This window comes from Schistocerca cancellata, chromosome 2, assembly GCF_023864275.1.
Source record: "Schistocerca cancellata isolate TAMUIC-IGC-003103 chromosome 2, iqSchCanc2.1, whole genome shotgun sequence".
NCBI lineage: Eukaryota > Metazoa > Arthropoda > Insecta > Orthoptera > Acrididae > Schistocerca > Schistocerca cancellata.
In genome coordinates, this window is record NC_064627.1 from 842,651,984 (window position 1) to 842,674,288 (window position 22,305).

Below are 22,305 nucleotides of genomic sequence, written 5' to 3' on the forward strand. Positions count from 1 at the left end.
GCACAGTTAACAGGAACAATATGCGAATCTGGGTGACAGAGAATCCCACACTATTGTGTAGCGCACTCGAGGTTCACCAAAAGTTGAAGTGTTCTGAGCAGCCTCATGATTTAATATGTACAGTTCCTTCTTCTTCTTCTACGAAAAGACCGTTGCAGAACACGTGTATCTGGACGTGCTGGAAACTTGGCTCGTGCTACAACTTGAGACTGACAGTGAGGATTTATAAACCAACAGGATGGCTCTCCACTACACTTCCATGATGGTATTTATAGATTCTTAAAAGGGCATTGAGAAACACATGGATCGGTCGTGTATTTATGAGTTCTTAAGAGGGAACCGAGAAACAGTTGCATCGGTCGTGGTGAGGTTGATGATTCGCAATTCATGTCATGGCCTTCACGCTCTCCCGACCTAGCCCTATGAGATTTTTTTGTGTGGAAATCCACTGTTTATTCCTAGCAGAACTGTGAACTCGCATCAACAATGCTTTAGAATAGATTGATGGGGATATGCTCTGCCGATCATGGTACGGCCTTGATATCTTCAGAATAAGTAGGGTGCATATATGGAACACTTGTAAGTAAAAAGAAAAGAAAGGGAGAAAGTTTTTCTACGTATGAGCAATGTCCTGTGACAATATTTCAAATAATATAACTACAGCAAATCTGTGAAATCGCTCCAATCATTTGTAATAACCTTGTGTTAATCTGGGACCATTATTAGGTAGGAGACAAAGGGGTTTACTGCTAATATTCTGAAAGCATAAGTTACATGAAGAGTGAGGCAAACAACATACTGCTTGCTCCTATTATGATACTGCAGATCAACTGGCAGTCGTTACTACCGTGTACAAATAGCGAATGAAACGGAACAGAGTGGGACTGAAGTGCACTCCACCGTATGGAGCAAGGTAGTCTGCAGATTATAGATGAAAATATAAACACCTTTTACGTCCTTGTCACCAACGATGGAAAAGAAATTTATATCTATTATTCTAATTTATATAGTTTGTGAAATTATCTTAACTATCATAAACTAAATTGAAACAATAATACTTCAGCATGATGCGATTTATGACTCGACATATAGCTCTTATTCCACACTTAAACAGAGAATTGTTCTAGGTTAATATTGTGTCAGCAATATTGCAACTGAGGTCGACAGTAATTTCTGTCAATAAACGAAAATATTATGTGGCTCCCTCCCCATGAACCATGGACCTTGCCGTTGGTGGGGAGGCTTGCGTGCCTCAGCGATACAGATAGCCGTACCGTAGGTACAACCACAACGGATGGGTATCTGTTGAAAGGCCAGACAAACGTGTGGTTCCTGAAGAGGGGCAGCAGCCTTTTCAGTAGTTGCAAGGGCAACAGTCTGGATGATTGACTGATCTGGCCTTGTAAAAATAACCAAAACGGGCTTGCTGTGCTGGTACTGCGAACGGCTGAAAGCAAGGGGAAACTACGGCCGTAATTTTTCCCGAGGGCATGCAGCTTTACTGTATGATTAAATGATGATGGCGTCCTCTTGGGTAAAATATTCCGGAGGTAAAATAGTCCCCCATTCGGATCTCCGGGCGGGGACTACTCAAGAGGATGTCGTTATCAGGAGAAAGAAAACTGGCATTCTACGGATCGGAGCGTGGAATGTCAGATCCCTTAATCGGGCAGGTAGGTTAGAAAATTTAAAAAGGGAAATGGATAGGTTAAAGTTAGATATAGTGGGAATTAGTGAAGTTCGGTGGCAGGAGGAACAAGACTTCTGGTCAGGTGACTACAGGGTTATAAACACAAAGTCAAATAGGGGTAATGCAGGAGTAGGTTTAATAATGAATAGGAAAATAGGAATGTGGGTAAGCTACTACAAACAGCATAGTGAACGCATTATTGTGGCCAAGATAGATACGAAGCCCACACCTACTACAGTAGTACAAGTTTATATGCCAACTAGCTCTGCAGATGACGAAGAAATTGAAGAAATGTATGATGAAATAAAAGATATTATTCAGATAGTGAAGGGAGACGAAAATTTAATAGTCATTGGTGACTGGAATTCGAGTGTAGGAAAAGGGAGAGAAGGAAACGTAGTAGGTGAATATGGATTGGGGCTAAGAAACAAGAGGAAGCCGCCTGGTAGAATTTTGCACAGAGCACAACTTAATCATAGCTAACACTTGGTTTAAGAATCATGATAGAAGGTTGTATACATGGAAGAACCCTGGAGATACTAAAAGGTATCAGATAGATTATATAATGGTAAGACAGAGATTTAGGAACCAGGTTATAAATTGTAAAACATTTCCAGGGGCAGATGTGGACTCTGACCACAATCTATTGGTTATGACCTGTAGATTAAAACTGAAGAAACTGCAAAACGGTGGGAATTTAAGGAGATGGGACCTGGATAAACTGAAAGAACCAGAGGTTGTACAGAGTTTCAGGGAGAGCATAAGGGAACAATTGACAGGAATGGGGAAAAGAAATACAGTAGAAGAAGAATGGGTAGCTTTGAGGGATGAAGTAATGATGGCAGCAGAGGATCAAGTAGGTAAAAAGACGAGGGCTAGTAGAAATCCTTGGGTAACAGAAGAAATATTGAATTTAATTGATGAAAGGAGAAAATATAAAAATGCAGTAAATGAAGCAGGCAAAAAAGAATACAAATGTCTCAAAAATGAGATCGACAGGAAGTGCAAAATGGCTAAGCAGGGATGGCTAGAGGACAAATGTAAGGATGTAGAGGCTTATCTCACTAGGGGTAAGATAGATACTGCCTACAGGAAAATTAAAGAGACCTTTGGAGATAAGAGAACCACTTGTATGAACATCAACAGCTCAGATGGAAACCCAGTTCTAAGCAAAGAAGGGAAAGCAGGAAGGTGGAAGGAGTATATAGAGGGTCTATACAAGGGCGATGCACTTGAGTACAATATTATGGAAATGGAAGAGGATGTAGATGAAGATGAAATGGGAGATACGATACTGCGTGAAGAGTTTGACAGAGCACTGAAAGACCTGAGTCGAAACAAGGCCCCCGGAGTTGACAACATACCATTGGAACTACTGACGGCCTTGGGATAGCCAGTCCTGACAAAACTCTACCATCTGGTGAGCAAGATGTATGAAACAGGCGAAATACCCTCAAACTTCAAGAAAAATATAATAATTCCAATCCCAAAGAAAGCAGGTGTTGACAGATGTGAAAATTACCGGACAATCAGCTTAATAAGCCACAGCTGCAAAGTACTAACACGAATTCTTTACAGACGAATGGAAAAACTTGTAGAAGCCGACCTCGGGGAAGATCAGTTTGGATTCCGTAGGAATACTGGAACACGTGAGGCAATGCTGACCTTACGACTAATCTTAGAAGAAAGATTAAGGAAAGGCAAACCTACATTTCTAGCATTTGTAGACTTAGAGAAAGCTTTTGACAATGTTGACTGGAATACTCTCTTTCAAATTCTGAAGGTGGCAGGGGTAAAATACAGGAAGCGAGAGGCTATTTACAATTTGTACAGAAACCAGATGGCAGTTATAAGAGTTGAGGGACATGAAAGGGAAGCAGTGGTTGGGAAGGGAGTAAGACAGGGTTGTAGCCTCTCCCCGATGTTATTCAATCTGTATATTGAGCAAGCAGTAAAGGAAACAAAAGAAAAATTTGGAGTAGGTATTAAAATCCTGGGAGAAGAAATAAAAACTTTGAGGTTCGCCGATGACATTGTAATTCTGTCAGAGACAGCAAAGGACTTGGAAGAGCAGTTGAACGGAATGGATGGTGTCTTGAAGGGAGGATATAAGATGAACATCAACAAAAGCAAAACGAGGATAATGGAATGTAGTCGAATTAAGTCGGGTGATGCTGAGGGAATTAGATTAGAAAATGAGACACTTAAAGTAGTAAAGGATTTTTGCTATTTGGGGAGCAAAATAACTGATGATGGTCGAAGTAGAGAGGATATTAAATGTAGACTGGCAATGGCAAGGAAAGCGTTTCTGAAGAAGAGAAATTTGTTAACATCGAGTATAGATTTAAGTGTCAGGAAGTCATTTCTGAAAGTATTTGTATGGAGTGTAGCCATGTATGGAAGTGAAACATGGACGGTAAATAGTTTGGACAAGAGAATAGAAGCTTTTGAAATGTGGTGCTACAGAAGAATGCTGAAGATTAGATGGGTAGATCACGTAACTAATGAGGAAGTATTGAATAGGATTGGGGAGAAGAGAAGTTTGTGGCACAACTTGACCAGAAGAAGGGATCGGTTGGTAGGACATGTTCTGAGGCATCAAGGGATCACCAATTTAGTATTGGAGGGCAGTAGTAGTAGTAGTAGTAGTAGTAGAAGGGTTGTGTGGGCGCACGACAGCAAGGTCTTCAGCGCCCGTTCAGTATCATAGTGAGACGGGTGTCAAGAAAAAAAATCAGAACATTTACATATAACGGAACAGAAAACACGGGGAACAATCATTGAAAAATATGTGCTCACCCACACCGAAGCGTGGGATGAAGCAGGGCGTCAGCAGTAAAACATGGACAACACAGGAAGGAAAAGGTAGAGAAAGGTGCTAAAACAATGTAGCAGATGGAAGTGGCTGGCTGACCGCAAGGAAAAAAAGGGAGGAGTCAGCCACTCTGCAATACACTAACACCTCCAGCCTAAAAGTTTAGGCCAGAGTCCAGACACATCACAAAACTTAAAAACCCTAGACACACACGTCTCATCGTTAGCTAAAACATAGGGCAGATCCCCATCAACTTGTGCTTCTGCCCTTGCATCACGGTATAAAATGCAGTCTGTTAAAATGTGCCGGACAGAGATGTGCACACCACAAGCATCACAAACGGAGGATCCTCCCGCCGTAATAAATAGCTATGTGTCAGAGGACAGTGCCCGATCCGAAGACGTGTGAGCGCCACCTCTTCCCGCCTGAGCATCCGGCAGGAGGAACGCCACGGCCGAGTGGTTGACTTTACCAACCGCAGTTTATTGGCCGTCATCGCCAGCCATTCGTCCTCCCACAACCTGTGGAGTGCAGCGATGACTGACTGCAAGGGGATGGGACACTGGACCACATCCTGCTCTCTGCAGGCCTCCTTGGCAGCCCGATCAGCCTGTTCATTGCCCCATATGCCGACATGACCAGGCACCCAGCAGAAGGATACCTCTTTACCCCGCCGTTGGAGCAAGTACAGTTGGTCATGTATCAGCTGGACCATCTCTTCAGTCGGGTACAGGTTCTGCAGCGACTGTAAGGCACTAAGAGAATCGGAGCAGAGAAGAAATCGATCGCCCCGAACACGATGCATCTGCTCCAGTGCCGTCAGGATCGCGTGGAGCTCCGCTGCGAAAACGGTATATTCAGCAGGGAGGCGAATCCGGGTAACATGATCAGGGAACACCACAGAACAGCCAAGGAAAGTCTCCTGTTTGGAGCCATCAGTATAAACGACAGTGAAACCATGATGCACATCTAAAATGTTAAAAAACAGATATTGGAACGTAAAATTTGGTGTGCCAGCTTTCTTAAAATTAGTCAAATCTAAAATAAGTTTGGGTCTCCGGAGGAGCCAAGGTGGAGATCTGCTCCAACCGCGACGTAAAACACGAAGACCAGCCATAGACATCGCACCGAGGCAATCCTGTGCGCGAATCTCATAGGGCTGCGTCGCACGTTGCCGGTTATGAAACAATCGTGCCAGAGGAGGCTGAGCAACGGTATGGTATGCAGGGGTGTATGGTGTGGACAAAGTTTTATACGCCTGGCGCATTGTAAGTAGCCGTCGCCGCATATGAAGTGGCGGTTCACCAGCCTCTGCACAGAGGCTTGGTATGGGGCTAGTTCGGAATGCCCCAGTGGCCAACCGAAGCCCTTCATGGTGCACAACATCCAACAACTTTAAGTAAGAAGGCCTCGCAGACCCATACACCGTGCACCCATAATCGAGCCGAGATCGCACAAACGCCCTGTAAAACTGGAGCAGACAAGTCCTGTCAGCTCCCCATGTACTGTGGCTAAGACATTTTAAAATACTTACAGCCTTAAGTGACCGCCGTTTCAGGTCTTTAAGATGAGGTAACCACGTGAGCTTCGAGTCAAAAATGAGCCCCAGAAATCTCACCGTGTCTTTAAAAGTAAGTATAGTGTCCCTCATCTTCAACTCAGGAAAGGTTAAAATCGAACGAGAACGGTTAAAAAGAACACATACAGACTTCTCGGTGGAAAACTTAAAACCACTCTTCTGCGCCCAGTCATCCAAACGCCTAACCGTAAGTTGCAACTGACGAGTTGTCGTTGCAAGGCTTGAAGAAGAGCAAAACAAAGAGAAATCGTCCACAAACAAAGAACATTGGACAGGACTTTTCACTATGGACGTAATGCTATTAATAGCGATGGCAAAGAGAGTCACACTTAAAACGCTACCCTGAGGGACACCGTTCTCCTGCTCAAAGCGATCAGACAGGACGTCACCAATCCGGTATCTAAAATATCGTGGCGAGAGGAAACACTGAATAAAAAGAGGAAGACAACCACGAAAACCCCATTCGTGAAGCTGCTCCAGGATGAGACGCCTCCAAGTAGTATCGTAGGCCTTCTCGATGTCGAAAAATACACCTAGAAGGTGGTGACGGCGTAGGAAAGCCTGTTGTATAGCCGCCTCCAGGAGGGCAAGGTTATCGAAGGTGGAACGAAACCTCCTGAACCCACACTGAAAGCGACTAAGGAGTTGCCGGGATTCTAACATCCAGACAAGGCGGCGGTTGACCATCCGCTCCAAGGTATCCCTATGCAACTAGTGAGGGCAATACTACGGTAGCTACTTGGGCTTGTGCGGTCTTTCCCAGGTTTTAAAAAAGGGATTAAAACTGCCTCACGCCACGCGTCAGGAAAGTGACCCGACGCCCAAATGGCATTAAAAAGTGCGAGGAGGATTTCTTTGTTGCGCAATGTGAGGTGCCATAGCATACTGTAATGGATCCTGTTGTGTCCAGGGGATGTGTCACGAGCTCCAGACAACGCAGAATCCAGCTCCCACATAGAAAATTTGCAGTTGTAAACTTCATGAGAGGTGGAATGGAAGTCCAGACTACATCTCTCAGCAACGGCTCTATGGCGCTGGAAACCTGGATCCTGACTGGTTGTTGCAGTAACTGTGGCGAAATACGCTGCCATAGTCTGGGCAATGTCTCGCGGATCCGTATGGAGAGTGCCATTATTCATTACAGCAGCTATGGGACACCTCCCTCCTCTGCCAGAAATTCTCCTGATGGTGTCCCACACAATGGAACTTTTGGTGGAACGATTAATGGTGTTCAGGAACTGTTGCCATGACCTCTTCTTGCTCTCACGAATAACGCGACGACATCTTGCCCTCGCCACCCGAAAGGCTGCAAGATTCTCAGCAGTCGGCCGACACTTGAACCGACGCAGAGCTGCACGCCTCGTCCTGATTGCAGAGCGGCATTTGGCACTCCACCAAGGCACAGGTGGCCTCTTCCGGTGGCCTGTGGACTGTGGAATGGATGCTGCAGCGGCGTGGTGGACCATTTTGGTGATGTGATCCACCCACACCTCAACATTCGCACAGTGTTCGAATTGGGCCAATTGGCTATAAAGTGTCCAGTCAGCTCCACTGAGCACCCATCGTGGTGGTCTCCTTTCGGGGCCCACGCCATCTGGCAGGTGAATCCAGATTGGGAAATGATCACTGCCGTGCAAGTCAGCGACCACTTCCCAGTGAGCACTGGCGGCAAGAGCTGGAGAGCAAAGCGAGAGATCAATGGCAGAGAATGACCCAGTCGCTGTGGAGAAATGAGTACTCTGTCCTCCATTAAGCAAGTAGGCACAGGATGACAGGAGAAGCCTCTCAATTGCTCTACCCCTGGGGCAGGTAATTGCAGAGCCCCAAAGCACATTGTGGGCATTAAAATCACCACAAATAATGAATGGCTGGAGGAGCTGGGTAAGAAGGTCAGTGAGGGCCGCTTCATCAAGAGCATCATTTGGGGGCAAGTAAAGTGAACATACAGTCAATGGATGACACACGTGCATGGACACAGCGACGGCCTGTAAAGTCGTCGTAAGTGAGAGAGGCGAGGAGTGGTAGTCCGTCCTGACGAAAATACCTACGCCTCCTCTAGCTCTCTCTCCACGCAGGTCGTCCTTTTTGTGGAGTGTGTAGCCTCGCATCTCAGGGGAGTATGATGGATGGAAATACGTCTCCTGGAGACAGAGACACAGTGGTCTACCCTGAGAGAGTAGACGAAGTTCCTCCACATGCGTCCTGAACCCTTGCAAGTTCCACTGGAGTATGGAAGCCATCTATGTTGGGGGTAGCACCTTCATCCTGTCTCTCCGACGGGGCGGGGAGACCGCAGCAGGTGGAGGGGCAGGCGTGGGACGAGATGATTGCCCCACACTTACATCGTACTCCATCAACTCTGGGGAAGAGTCAGATGAAGCCTCACCTAAAACAACATCCGCATGGTCAGATGGTTTACCACGGGATTTGACGCGCTGTTGCTGCTGTACAATAGCTTTCTGTGGTTTGGTGGATTTTGGGGGAGCCGATGTGGGTGTGGTAATTGGCGCACTGGGCTTGGGAACAGCCTCAGCTGTTGGAGGCGCCAGGGCCTGGCCCAAGTTCGCCACTGTACCTTTGTCTGCCGTTCGAGTAGGGGCTACTGACTCTGAAACACTGGCTGCGTTGCAAGTGCACTGACAGCTGCAGGTGTTAGTGCCAACACTCACCACCTCAGTCTGCGTTGAGGCATCGACTTTTGGAGTAGGCTTCTGAACCAGGGATGCAAAAGATGTAGCAAATGTGGGAGGTTGCATCGACTTATAGATCTTCTTGGCCTCACCATAGGGGATACGCTTGGTTGTTTTTATTTCCTGGACCTTGCGTTCCTCTAAAAATATTCGGCAGTCCCTACTCCAAACAGGGTGGTTCCCAGAGCAGTTAATACATTTAGCCGGAGACGAGCAACCAACTCCTTCATGAGCAGCCTGACCACAGTTTCCACAAGTCGCTTCGCCTTTACAGCCTAAGGTGGTATGACCAAAACGTTGGCATTTGAAACAGCGCATTGGGGTCGGGAAATAAGGCCTCACACTAAGGCGAAGGAAGCCAGCTTTAACATGTTCAGGAAGCTTTGTGCTACTGAAGGTCAGAATAAAGGAGTCGGATTTGGCAAGAGTGCCATCAACCCTCTTCATTATGTGTTGGACATCAACAATACCTTCTGGAGCCCACTCACGTTGCAGTTCTTCCTTGGGAATGTCAACTAGATCCCGGCATGTCACAACACCTTTGCTGTAGTTCAAGGTGCTGTGCAGTTCAGTGTCTATGGCATACTCTCCAAGGCTTTTAGCAGATTGGAGGTTAGTTGCTTGCTGGGAAGTGGAAGTTTCCACTAGCAAGGTCCCAAGTAAGCGCTTCACCGATTTTAAGGAGCCACAGATTCCCTCCAATCCCTTTTGTATATAGAAGGGCGAAACCTTCTCGAAACTACCCTCCTTCCGTTTCACAATGAGAAACACATTCGGATTACCAGAATGCATTCTGTTACCTAAGACTGGACTGTTCAAAGAAGCGCTGGAGTCAGGGGGACTGACTGCACGGGCCCTCTTAAGAGACTGGGTGTTAGAACCTTCCAGTGGCCCACCCTTTCCGCTGGGAGGAAGAAAAGAGGATTTCGAAGGATCCATCTCGGTCCCACGAGCAGCTAGGGAACTAGAAGTCCACCTAGACAGAGCCCCGCGTGCCTAGGTAAGCCTTATACAACTGAGGTGCGGCAGGTTCCCCAGAGGTTGCCCGCTATCGACTGTTCCACCTCAACAGCCATGCATCTCATCAGCGCGCAGCACACCTTGAGATTGAGGGTTTTTTTATAGAGGTTTATTCCATCCTCGCGATCCGGGCGGTCAAGCCAAGATCCCCATTCCCTGAGACACACAAAGTTCCACCGCCGCGCCGCACGATGGTCGCTGAAGTATGCTCAGAGCTTACGGTGACGGGGGACTGGTGGCGCTTACCAGTCCCCAGCTCAGGAACCCCGAGGTCGCCAAGCCCGTACCCAGCAAATGAATGCTGAGCCCCTGGGGGCTGGAGGGCAGCGTGGAGGGTAAAAATCGTAGGGGGAGACAAAGAGATGAATACACTAAGCAGATTCAGAAGGATGTAGGTTGCAGTAGGTACTGGGAGATGAAGAAGCTTGCACAGGATAGAGTAGCATGGAGAGCTGCATCAAACCAGTCTCAGGACTGAAGACCACAACAACAACAACAATGTGGCTTAAGTTGTAATTGACAATATTTTTGAGATAGTACTTCCTCATTCGTAACTGTATAATTCGTAAGGTCAGCCTCCTCGTGGAATCTAGTGCGATGAGATTACGGAATGCCGATGAAACCTACACGTTTAGGGCAGGATGAATTAATGACTGGAAGGAAGGTACGGCTAAAGTAATTTAGATTCATGTGTCATTGAAGCTGAAGCGTTAGTTGAATGAGACGTAGATAAGAAAACAAATCGCAACTGTCCTCATTCGAGGAAACATCGCAGCATTGTCTTCAGGTCATAAAGAGAAACCATGATTAAAAGTGGCGTCTCCATAGCAGTGGTCAGCGTGTCTGGCCAGTTTTCGGAGACCTGGGTTCGATGCCTGATATAGTAAGGGATTTTTCCTATGTAAGAGGACTGTAATGCGATGCACTCATCCTCCTGCAGCCAATTGTGGAGCTACTTGAGTCAAAAGTAGCGGCTCCAAATCCGACAACGGCGAGGAGGGTGGTGTGTTGACCCTAAACCCCTCCATACCGCATCCAAATGCCGCCTTTGGCCATGGATCACACGGAGTCGGTCGGTCCCAGTTAGCCCACCTTAGCTGTCGGAGCACAGCGAGACGTAAATCACCATGACTGGATAGCGATTCGAACAGCACTCAATCCGACTTTTTTAATTGACGCATTCGCGCCGCTTCGCTGAATAATTAGGTAGTTTTCAAGTGAGTAGCATATGTATAAGAGTGTAGCTTTCCTCTCTCATTCAATACTCATTGACATGTATAAAATATTCTACAGAGTAATTGTTCCGCAATGTCAACAATACTTATAGGGTGAAATGCGAACTCCACCGACAGAATTTTGAATAATTGCTGATCTTTGTTTTATGAGCGTAAGGCAGTGGCCCAAGGCATAATTCTCTGCCTAACGTTTCGTCTTCCAATGCTGGAGATATCATCAGAGGCTCAGAAAGCAGTTACAGACTCGAACAAGCTAAGTAAGCCGAACTGTTTATAAGTATCCCCGCAGAGGTCGGTTCGTGATATCATCATGCCGCTGTCAAACATCGCAAAGTCAAGACGACGTAGCTATGGAGCTTCTAGCGAGGAAGATTTGGCGCTAATTGTTTTATTTAACAATGAGGATCACAACTTTCTTAAATTCAATGCTTCTTCTTTCTTGTTAAAACTGATTTTGCAGTTTTGATTTTCGACTGCCTCTCTGCACATCCTAAAGTTAGTATTTATTGTAACTTGCTAAAACTGTAATTTCAGAAAACGAATCTGGTGATTTCCTGGTCCAAGTGCACGACCTACTACTGCTGACTTATCCATCTTGCCCACGTGACAATTGCTCTTGTGTTCCTTCAGCCGGGTGTTAAAGCTTCTTATTATATACTGCTGATGAAGTCTCCAACCGACCATTGCGTGGATACATACAAACATTTCTTCTTGCTGAGCTTGTTCCAATTTTGTAACTGCCTTCAGAGTTCGTTATAGCCTCTGAGGTGTCTCCAATACTGGAAGACGAAACGTTAAACAGTGAAATTGTGCCCTTGAACATGGTCTTACGCCCGTAAAACAAATGTCAGCAATTATTCAAATACCGGCGGTCGAAGCTTGCATTCTGTGATAAAATTTCGAACGTTGTTCAGTGATGTTTTCTGAATATTATAAGATGAAGTACCTGTGCTGTCTGGTAGTTCAGCTACACAGTAATAGCATTTCGTTTCATTTCTTACCAATATTTGTCTTTGTATCTGTATTGCATTGCCAATACCTACACAACTGTACAAATGTCGACGCTACGTGCTGTGTCCCCCCATGAACCATGAGCTTTGCCGCTGGTGGGGAGGCTTGCTTGCCTCACCGATACAGATAACACAGTAGTGAAAGTTTAAATGCCAACTAGCTCCGCAGATGACGAAGAGATTGTAGAAATGTACGATGAGATAAAATAAATTATTCAGATGCTGAAGGGAGACGAAAATTTAATAGTCATTGGAGACCGAAATTCGATAGTAGGAAAAGGGAGTGAAGGACAAGTAGTGGGTGAATATAGAGTAGGGGTAAGGAATGAGAAAGGAAGCGGCCTGGTAAAATTTTGCACAGAGTATAAATTAATCATAGCTAACGCTTGGTTTAAGAATCATGAATGAAGGTTGTACATGTGGAAGAGGGCTGGAGGCAATGGAAGGTTTCAGATAAATTATATAATGATAAGACAGAGATTTAGGAACTATGTTTTAAATTGTAAGACATTTCCAGGGGAAGATGTGGATTCTGATCACAATCTATTGGTTATGAACTGTAGATTAAAACTGAAGAAACTGCAAAAAAGTGGTAATTTAAGGAGATGTGACCTGGAGAAACTGAAAGAACCAGAGGTTGTAGAGAGTTTCAGAGCATTAGTGAACGATTGACAAGAACATGGGAAATAAATACAGTAGAAGAAGAACGGGTCGATTTGAGAGATGAAATAGTGAAGTCAGCAGAGGATCAAGTAGGTAAAAAGATGAGGGCTAGTAGAAATTCTTGGGTAACAGAAGAGATATTGAATTTAATTGATGAAAGTAGAAAATATAAAAGTGCAGTAAATGAAGCAGGCAAAAAGGAATACAAATGTCTCAAAAATGAGATCGACAGGAAGTTCAAAATGCCGAATCAGGGATGGCTAGAGGACAAATGTAAGGATGTAGAGGCGTGTATCACTAGGGGTAAGATGGATACAGCCTACATGAAAATTAAAGAGTCGTTTGGAGAAAAGAGAACCACGTTTGAGAATATCAAGAGCTCAGATGAAAAATCACTTCTAAGCAAAGAAGGCAAAGCAGAAACGTGGAAGGAATATATAGAGGATTTATACAAGGGCGATGTACTTGAGAGCAATATTATGGAAATGGAAGAGGACGTAGATGAAGATGAAATGGGAAATATGATATTACGTGAAGAGTTTCACAGACCACTGAAAGGTCTAAGTCAAAAGAAGGCTCCTGGCGTAGACAACATTCCATTTGAGTTACTGAAGCATTGAGAGAGCCATTCATAATAAAACTCTTCCATCTGTTGAGCAAGATGGCAGGCGAAATACCATCAGATTTCAAGAAGAATATAATAACCCCAAAACTAAAGAAATCAGGTGTGAAAATTAACGAATTATCAATTTAATAAGTAATGGCTGCAAAATACTAACACGAATTCTTTACAGACGAATGGAAAAACTGGTAGAAGCCGAATTCGGGGAAGATCAGTTTGTATTCCGTAGAAATGTTGGAACACGTGAGCCAATACTGACCCTTCGACTTATCTTAGAAGATAGATTAAGGAAAGGCAAACCTACGTTTCTAGCATTTTGTAGACTTAGATAAAGCTTTTGACAATGTTGACTGGAATACTCTCTTTCAAATTCTGATGATGGCAGGGATGAAATACAGGAAGCGTAAGGCTATTTACAACTTGTACAGAAACCAGATGGCAGTTATACGAGTCGAGGGCATGAAAGAGAAGTAGTGGTTGGGAAGGGAGTGAGACAGGGTTGTAGCCTACCCCGATGTTATTCAATCTGTTATTGAGCAAGTAGTAGAGAAGACAAAGGAAAAATTTGGAGTAGGCATTAAAATCCATGGAAAAGAAAGAAAAACTTTGAGGTTTGGGGATGAAATTGTAATTCTGTCGGAGACAGCAAGGATTTGGAAGAACAGTTGAACGGAATTGACAGTGTCTTGAAAGGAGGCTGTAAGATGAACAACAACAAAAGCAAAACGAGGATAATGGAATGTACTCTAAGTAAATCAGGTGGTGCTCTTGGAATTAGATTAGGAAATGAGACACTTAATGTAGTAGATGAGTTTTGCTATTTGCGGAGAAAAATAACTGAGGATGGTGGAAGTGGAGAAGATATAGAATGTAGACTGGCAATTGCAAGGAAAGCGTTTCTGAAGAAGAGAAATTTGTTAATATCGCGTATAGATTTATGTGTGAGGAATTCTTTTCTGAAAGTATTTGTATGGAGGGTAGCCCTGTATGGAAGTGAAACATGGACAATAAATAGTTTCAACGAGAAGAGAATAGAAGCTTTAAAAATGTGGTGCTACAGAACAATGCTGCAGATGAGATGGGTAGATCACGAAACTTATGAGTGGGTACTGAATAGAATTGGGGAGAAAAGAATTTTGTGGCACAACTTGACTAGAAGAAGGTATCGCTTGACAGGACAAGTTCTGAGTCATCAAGGGATCAGCAATTTAGTATTGGAGGGCAGAGTGGATGGTAAAAATCGTAGAGGGAGACCAAGAGGTGAATACACTAAGAAGATTCAGAAGGATGTTGGTAGCAGTAGGCACTTGGAGATGAAGAAGCTTGCAGAGACTAGAGTAGCATGGAGAGTTGCATAAAACCAGTCTCTGGACCAAAGACCACAACAACAACAACGTGCTGTATGTCTTGCTTGTAAACAAATTTGTTCCATTCATTCAGGGGAATTATTGTTAATGACAGTAATGATCACTCTACTTTTAGCCCTTAAGGTTGTATTCATTACTGCTCGGTTATATCTATAACTTGTCTTTTCAGCTGAGTTAGTTGTAAGTTGACGATAATGCACAGCAGCACAAGGAGTTGGGAGATGTGTAGGGTAAAGTTGCGTTAGTCGTACCACAGCCTAATTCGTACTCGACTAATATCCGATCCCACGTTTATGAAATGCGACATCACGTGGTGTGAAACTGAACAACACAGTCTTGTGAGTAAGCTAAAACAAGTGAGCGGACGGCTGACTTTCATGACAGAAAAATAATTGACAAGTAAGTTTACTTAGTTGTTTTTATTAAGGTCACTCACTCACTTGTAAGCAGTTTGAGAGAAGAATATGGTGATAAAGTAATTGTTACGTATTATGTATATTTTCATGATACTCTCACATTCATTCTAACACAATTAGACAGCTGAAAACGTTGAGGTTATGTCTGTATTTCTGGCTTTAAATAGTAGAGTCCTCACTGCCTAACTGGTGCCTGTGGAGAGTTCGCTAATCGTAGCTATACCACTAGAACTTTGATAGAAATTACTTACCAGCAAAAAATTGTTTATTTCAGCTGATCAATATGACGAAGGGAGAGTACAGTAAGTGGAAGAAGGATGATATGGACGAAGCTTTACTGAAACGTCGGTATGGTAATATTGAATTTAATGAAGATGTAGAAGACAGAATATACCAAAGCCTACTCCGCGTTGATATTTGAACGGTTTAAATAAAACATCAGAATTTGGAAGACCTAATGATATGATAGCAGACATGCAAGATAAGTTATCTCAGCATATAGTTAATTTAGAGTCTGTTTTCTTCGGAGTAATTACTACAGAATTAAGGGAACTTGTCTATCAATTTGCTGAGAAACGTCTCCTACCATATAACTCCAATAACGAAAAATGATAGCCGATAAAAAATAATGTTACAAGTCTATGAAAGATCGTCCCTCTTTGACCTTGCAAGTTACAGAAGCAGTATTGTTGGCACAAAGTAAGTGGTATAATAAAGAGCATGCAATGAGTTTTTTAATAAATGTGAAGAAATACTAAATGGACATAATTTTACTGCTGGCCATTTATATAATGTGGATGAAGCCGCATTATCCACAATTCGTAATTAGCAAGTAATTACCCAAAAAAGAACACACTAATTGGGCGCAATCACAAGCGGAGAAAGGAGTCTTACAGAAACATTTGTATGTGCATTGAATACAACAAGCGAATTCATACCTCTGATGTTAATATTTAAACGCAGCGGAATGAATAATCTCTAGAAAAACGAGTTCAACCAAATGCAGTATTTTGATGCTCGACAAATGGATGTATAACATCAGAACTATCTATCCGATGGACATATCGCATACACCAAAAATTTGGCGGCTGTTCAGCTGGTTCTTGATTAAGATCTAATCACGCAATCATTTATAGCTCAAACGACTCATCGTCTATACCCGTTGGATAGACCGTTCTTTACAACACTAAGGACAGCTACAATGAAGCAACGTCTTCGTGGCTACGTTCAAATCCTGGCATAGTCATAAAACAAGCCAACATTTCAGATCTCCTTGGTAATGCATATCCCAATCAATTTGTAGGGAAATTGAACCAAACCTTTTTAAGGCGACAGGCCTGTCGCCATGTTATAGAAATATCGTGAAACAAGAGGATTTTATAGCTACTACTGCACATGTTGTTGAGCAGTCAGACCGAGAATCGGTTGGTGGAACTGAAGCAACAACTTGAAGATGTGAAAGGCAGCCTAACTTTGCAACATAACTCAATGAGCAGTCCGGACTTTCCACAATGTTTCAAGAATGTGGACCTGAAAACAATATTGCAGAAGTTGCCAAAATTTACAGTCCACAAGCGAAGCCTTACTTGAATACCTTATCTCCTATTTGTGTGTATCAACAGTTACAATACAAACACTGAACGACCTAAATCAACAATGAAATTAACATCAATTCCTTACAGAAATGAAATAGAAGCCAAAGAAAAGGCAAATAAAAAGAAGAAACCCATGCACAAACCGATAAAAAATACAGATAAATGAAAGCATTAACAAGAATGAAAATAATTTAGTACCGAGTGATTTGGGTACGTCAACAGTGTAGGGAAGATTGAGAAGAAGACATGATTCAGTGTACGATATGTAAAAGTTGGGTACATGACCTAAGTGTTGGCGTGAAAAGCAAAACCAAGAAATATTTCTGTAAATTTGTGTTAAAATCAGCTGATTTTGGATATATCAGTTTCAGCAACTTAATTTGTCAAGAATTTACAGTTTGTTTCCTACGTGTAATGTCATTGCGTGTAACTATGGAAGTGACGCTATGTTTGTAGTTTATTATTGTGACGTTTTGTTACACTATTCCATGGATTTATTGTGTCGTCGCTGACTTATCCTAAGTACGACTTGGGCTGCACGAGTTACGGATTTGGAAACCAGGCGTCTTAATTGCACCGAAGCCACAGATTTGTAAAAAGTTGAAAACCTATTTTGCGGAGAGGTTTTTATATTTGTGTGGAACGTGCTTCATAGCTTAAAAAGTAAAGATTCGGTGTATGCAAAACAAATTGTGTTATTTAAATTATCCTACCAGACACAGTAAATCTCCCTTAAAGGGGGCGACTTCAGCAACATTAACTTACGTCGTGTTGGGGTTTACTGAGTGCAGTGCAAGAGTGGCGCGACGCATCGATGTTGACCTGTTCCCTCTACGGCGGCAGGACTTTTGAATCCGTGCATATGCATTTTTGTTCTGTATGTATAATTTGGTGGTTGCACATTACAGTTTTTTCTCGTTTTGTGACGACATTTTGACTGAAAAATTGTTGATTGATATAAGACACTGACTAAATCACGATTACACTCTTCCTCTGTAACGAATCACCAAAGACCACTCGTCTCTGATACCAAAATACCAAGAAAATATCGCTGAACAGCCTTCTAAAGTTTGCGCGTGGAGTTTATGCTTCAGCAGGTACACTTTGAAAAGGAACTAAAAAATGTTCGACTGTCATACCAGAGGAATACTCTAAAAAACTTTTTTATCATTGAGAGACAAAGGACTAATTTCCAGATCTTTTATTACTTTGAGTATTAACTACCCTTTTTGTTCTGAAGTGCTGGCGTAGAGACGTACTGTATAGTCTCATGTCTATGTGTGTGTTAATTGAAGGTGTTAAATGATGAAAAATGTGTTTTATAATTTCTGTCAGGATCAAGCCTAAATCCCATACCAACGGAGTACAAATTATTCTGTTAATTCGAGAAGGCGAATTTTAGATGGAGGCGACGATCTTTACGACGGCGCTGCTCAACAATAGAGGTACGTGATTGTGCTCACTACTTTCCTTTGGCGGCCACTAAGATTAATTTCGATGTGTTTTTGCCGAGACATTCAGAACCTGCAATCTTCCTTTACGTATAAAAATAGGAGTCCGATTGAAAAAGAGATATTCTTAAATTTAAATAATTGCAATTCTTTTTCCCAGACCACGGGGAATGATAGAAAGTACGTGCCTCTGTCTACCCTGATTGTACGTTCGCAATCTCCGAGTGTGTTACGACGTAATTATTTTACACAAAAAAATTAAGATAAGATCTTTCTCATCACATCGCAACCAGTCGTATGCGAATGTACGTACCCTCTGAATGTGTCTAGTCAGTCGTGTGCATTGTTCTCAAATTTTTCTGTTAATATTCTGTGGATTGCATCTCTGCAATTAATTTTTGTTTATGCCGCAAATCGCACTTCACGCGAAGTATTTATTACGCAAGTTTCAGGCTCCATTTAATGTCAAAAAAATTCCGAAGTACGGCTGACTAAGCAAGCCGCAACAATAATTTCATATCTCTACAACTACAATAACAAAAAACAATAACAATTGGAAACAAAAACAATAACAGAGAGAGGGTGCGTTACAACTTTATTGTTTATCGTAAAGGAGAGTTGTCAAATTGAAGAAATAACGAAAAGTGCTTTTCATTTCGGTGGCTGAACTGAACCAATAACTAAAAGTCATCCGCTGCCGTAACACTCTAACTTAAACATTACGTCCATACATGAAGAGCTCACTACATCAGTCATTCTTCCGAGCAATAAGCCGCATGACTCAAAAGCGGTTCACTTCTACACTCACAGCCACCCCGTATTTCCTGAAGAAAATGCACTCTGACTACTGTTACCACACGGTACTAAGATTTGTGCAAGCAACAGGAGTTTCGCGGTCGCAGTTGTAATGAAACGTCACCTCAGTTTCCGATTCGCCGGTATTCCCCCACGGGATCGGGAAGGTCGGCCAGTGTAAGTCACCCGACTCTCTTTGCAGGCCGCCGCAAGTCACCTTATTGTTGCGGCTTACGCGATCCGTGCCGCACCCACACTCTTATGAGGTATGTCGTTACAAGTGCCACGTCACAAGGAAGGAAGGAGTTGGAGGAGGGGGAGGAGTACATATCGACCGCGGCTGAGGTCGCAACATCCTCGCAGTTATTCCCCTCGTTTGGAGCATGGGAAGAACCGACACCGAGAAAAATGAAAAATTCGTCGCACGCGGATGAGGAAATTCCAAGACGTTAATGAAATGTCATTGATCTGTCTCGAAACCATTCATAATCTGTAATCTTTCGATTACTACCTTCCTTTCAAGGGTTCTCTTCGAACTGCCTCCAATCCTGCTGTCGACATTAGTTTGTTTGTGTTTAAAGCAATGGACTCGAAAATGGGGAGGGGTGAATTTCAAGTAGCCATCCAGCCATCCTGACATCGTTCTTTTGTGGTTTCCACACACGACTTCAGGTAAAACTATGGATGGTTTCTTTGTTAAGAATAATGCAAAGAAATCCCCCTAACCTTCTTACACTGAGCTATCTTTCTCTCATAGAACGATAAATTCGATGAATAAGTAAAAAATCTATGTGTACTCAAAATGTTAAAATAAAAAACGATTATTCAGGAGACAGGCGCTTAAATGTTCATATTCCTGCTGATCATAACCTGCGGTAGTGACTTTGTTATCCGTATAATTCGACCAAGGTATGTCAAAGGCTTCATGCAAAATCTGCTGTTTTACAAACGAATGAACTAGACACAAGCCTGCTGGTAAATGGATGACTGCTGTTGAGAATCATGAGCGTGTTTTAGGTGAAAATTTATATCAGGCGTGTTCTGAACTGGTGAAAAGTCGGAGCCCATTTGCATGCCGAGTAGGAAATGGCTGTAGATAACGGAAGGAAGAAAGGCACAGAATGTAGCTTTATTACGGAACCAAACTGAAATTCGTATGGAGTGATTCATGGACACTTTTCTTTCACTTGCTGCTTGTTTTTAATGACCCACCCTCTTATTTCTTATGGGGGGTCTGTATATGTCGCTTGGCCGCTGTGACTGCGTTCGGGGTCCGAGATGGCTGGGAGTATCACCCTGGATCCCGTCTCACTCACACCGTTGCCCGTGTCCGGCCACGTGGAGGCAGGCTCTATTTATTTTTGATTTCGATATTGTTGTTTCGTGTCGAGCACTTTAAAAACCATTGAATTTATATAATGGAAATAGGAAGATGAAATACAAAAAATACGGCAGTTAAGAAGGATTTAAAAAGAAGATAGGAAAGACTACAGTGTGAAAGATTCCCACTACCTGGTTGAGGGTGGCGGCCAGGGTCTTGGAATGAACTTCAAGCCGCTGACCGCCACTGACGATTCCTTTTCTATGTCTACTACCCTTAAACTAAAACAAGAACAAAAACAGGCACTCCATGTTCAGCCCAATTCACTCATTCCAGTCTACAGTCTGGTGCCTCAACAGTGGTTTTCCTCGCTATACATTGACGTATCCGTCTGGTTGGGCTCAGCTAAGAGGGACCACAATTAAAATCCTTCCTTCCAGGCTGTACGTCGCCGCTCACCAGGAGGCGTAGGTCCCTTGAAAAGTTACCTAACTTTAAGCTTCTTATCAATTGCTAGTGACCTGGTGAGACCATCTCACTCTTGGGACATGGAAGTGTAATTTATTATTTACATATATACGGTTATGGTGCTGTTTGTTTTTAACGTGTTGGATCGTATGCTCCTCGTTTCGGCTTTTCTGGACCAGTTGTTCTACTGTTATGCGGGGTGCCACTATGGAGACGCCTCAAGATCTGTTCCGTCGCCAAGGTCGGTGTCCGTGTCTTCTTGGCTGGTTGTTTCAGCACTATCATTCATCTCATTGGGCACTCTGCTGTCTTTGTGTACCGAATTGCCTTCTGTAGGATCTGTTTCGTGTGTATTCCGTGTGCAGGATCTTGGAGGTTTCGTCGGTCAGTGTGTTTAGTTCAGTCAACTGGTCAGGGTCGCGCAGTACAGCGTACAGTGTATGATGTATGTCCAGGTGGTTACGTCTTATGTTTGTGCTCTGTCCGCAGAAAAAGACGATGTGTTCTCGGAAACCTTCCTCCCCGCATGTGCACCTAGTAGTCTGTGAGATTCACGCGTCTCAAGTGCGTGGGATAAGGGCCATGACCAGTGATGAAGTGTACCGTACCGCGGCTGGGATCGATATGCTTTAGTTTTAGTCTTCCCTGATATCATGGAAGAAGTTGTGAGCTTGGCGGCCCTTATCACTATTTACTTACATGGATATGGTGTCTGTTCTTTCCGACATGTCCGAAAGAACAGACACCATATCCACATAAGTGTGTAGTTTTGGCAGTACCGGCCATGACCTTCCTCTTCTGTGCGGATGCACACATATTACCCGAACTCTTACGGGACTTGGTAAGAATGTCTTCCACGAGTAATGAGTGTGTTGGGTAGGGACACTACGAATGTAGTGTGTGAACATGTAAGGTGAGAATGTGGGTTGCGCGGGAGGCGTGTGCGAGATAGTCCCTGCAGTCGCACTATCCTCTGTGCCCTCGCTGGCTCAGATGGACAGAGCGTCTGCCATGTAAGCAGGAGGTCCCGGGTTCGAGTCCCGGTCGGGGAACAAATTTTCACCAGTCCCCGATGATATATATCAACGCCAGTCAGCAGCTGAAGGTATTAATATATAATTCTAACTTATCCCTATTGTCCCACTCGCTCTGCCAGGTATCCACTCGCCATGCGTTGGGTTGGCGTGTTATCCCATGCCGTACACCAGTGATCTGCCGAACCTGGTCTAGTCTCCCATTCCTAAGCCAGTACATTGCCGCACGGTATCTGACGGTTATATCTATCGGGAAGATTCCCATCACAAAGCATAGTGCGTCGACCGACGTTGCGTTGAAAGCCCCCGTTAACTGAAGCAGGACGCTACTTTGCACACGACGTACGACGGTTCTGTTGACAGAAAGACTAAGTCTGTGGGCCCATGTGCTGGCAGCAAAGCAAAGTACCGACTCGAAGACAGCGCAATGGTATGTTCGTGTGACTGACAGGGGCAGCCTGAATTGTTCCGAGTTTAACCTTGTCCGTTTATGAAGTATCTTTTCTGCTTTGTCTGGGCATATTCGTATGTGTT

The 22,305-nt window shown here is 43.7% G+C and overlaps 1 non-coding gene across 1 annotated transcript; it reads left to right on the plus strand.

Annotated features, from left to right (window-relative positions):
* Positions 1-21,715: 21,715 nt before the first annotated feature.
* On the plus strand, positions 21,716-21,789 carry Trnat-ugu (transfer RNA threonine (anticodon UGU)). The gene has a single exon. It is a non-coding gene; the product is annotated as a tRNA-Thr (tRNA).
* The last annotated feature ends 516 nt before the right edge of the window (positions 21,790-22,305 follow it).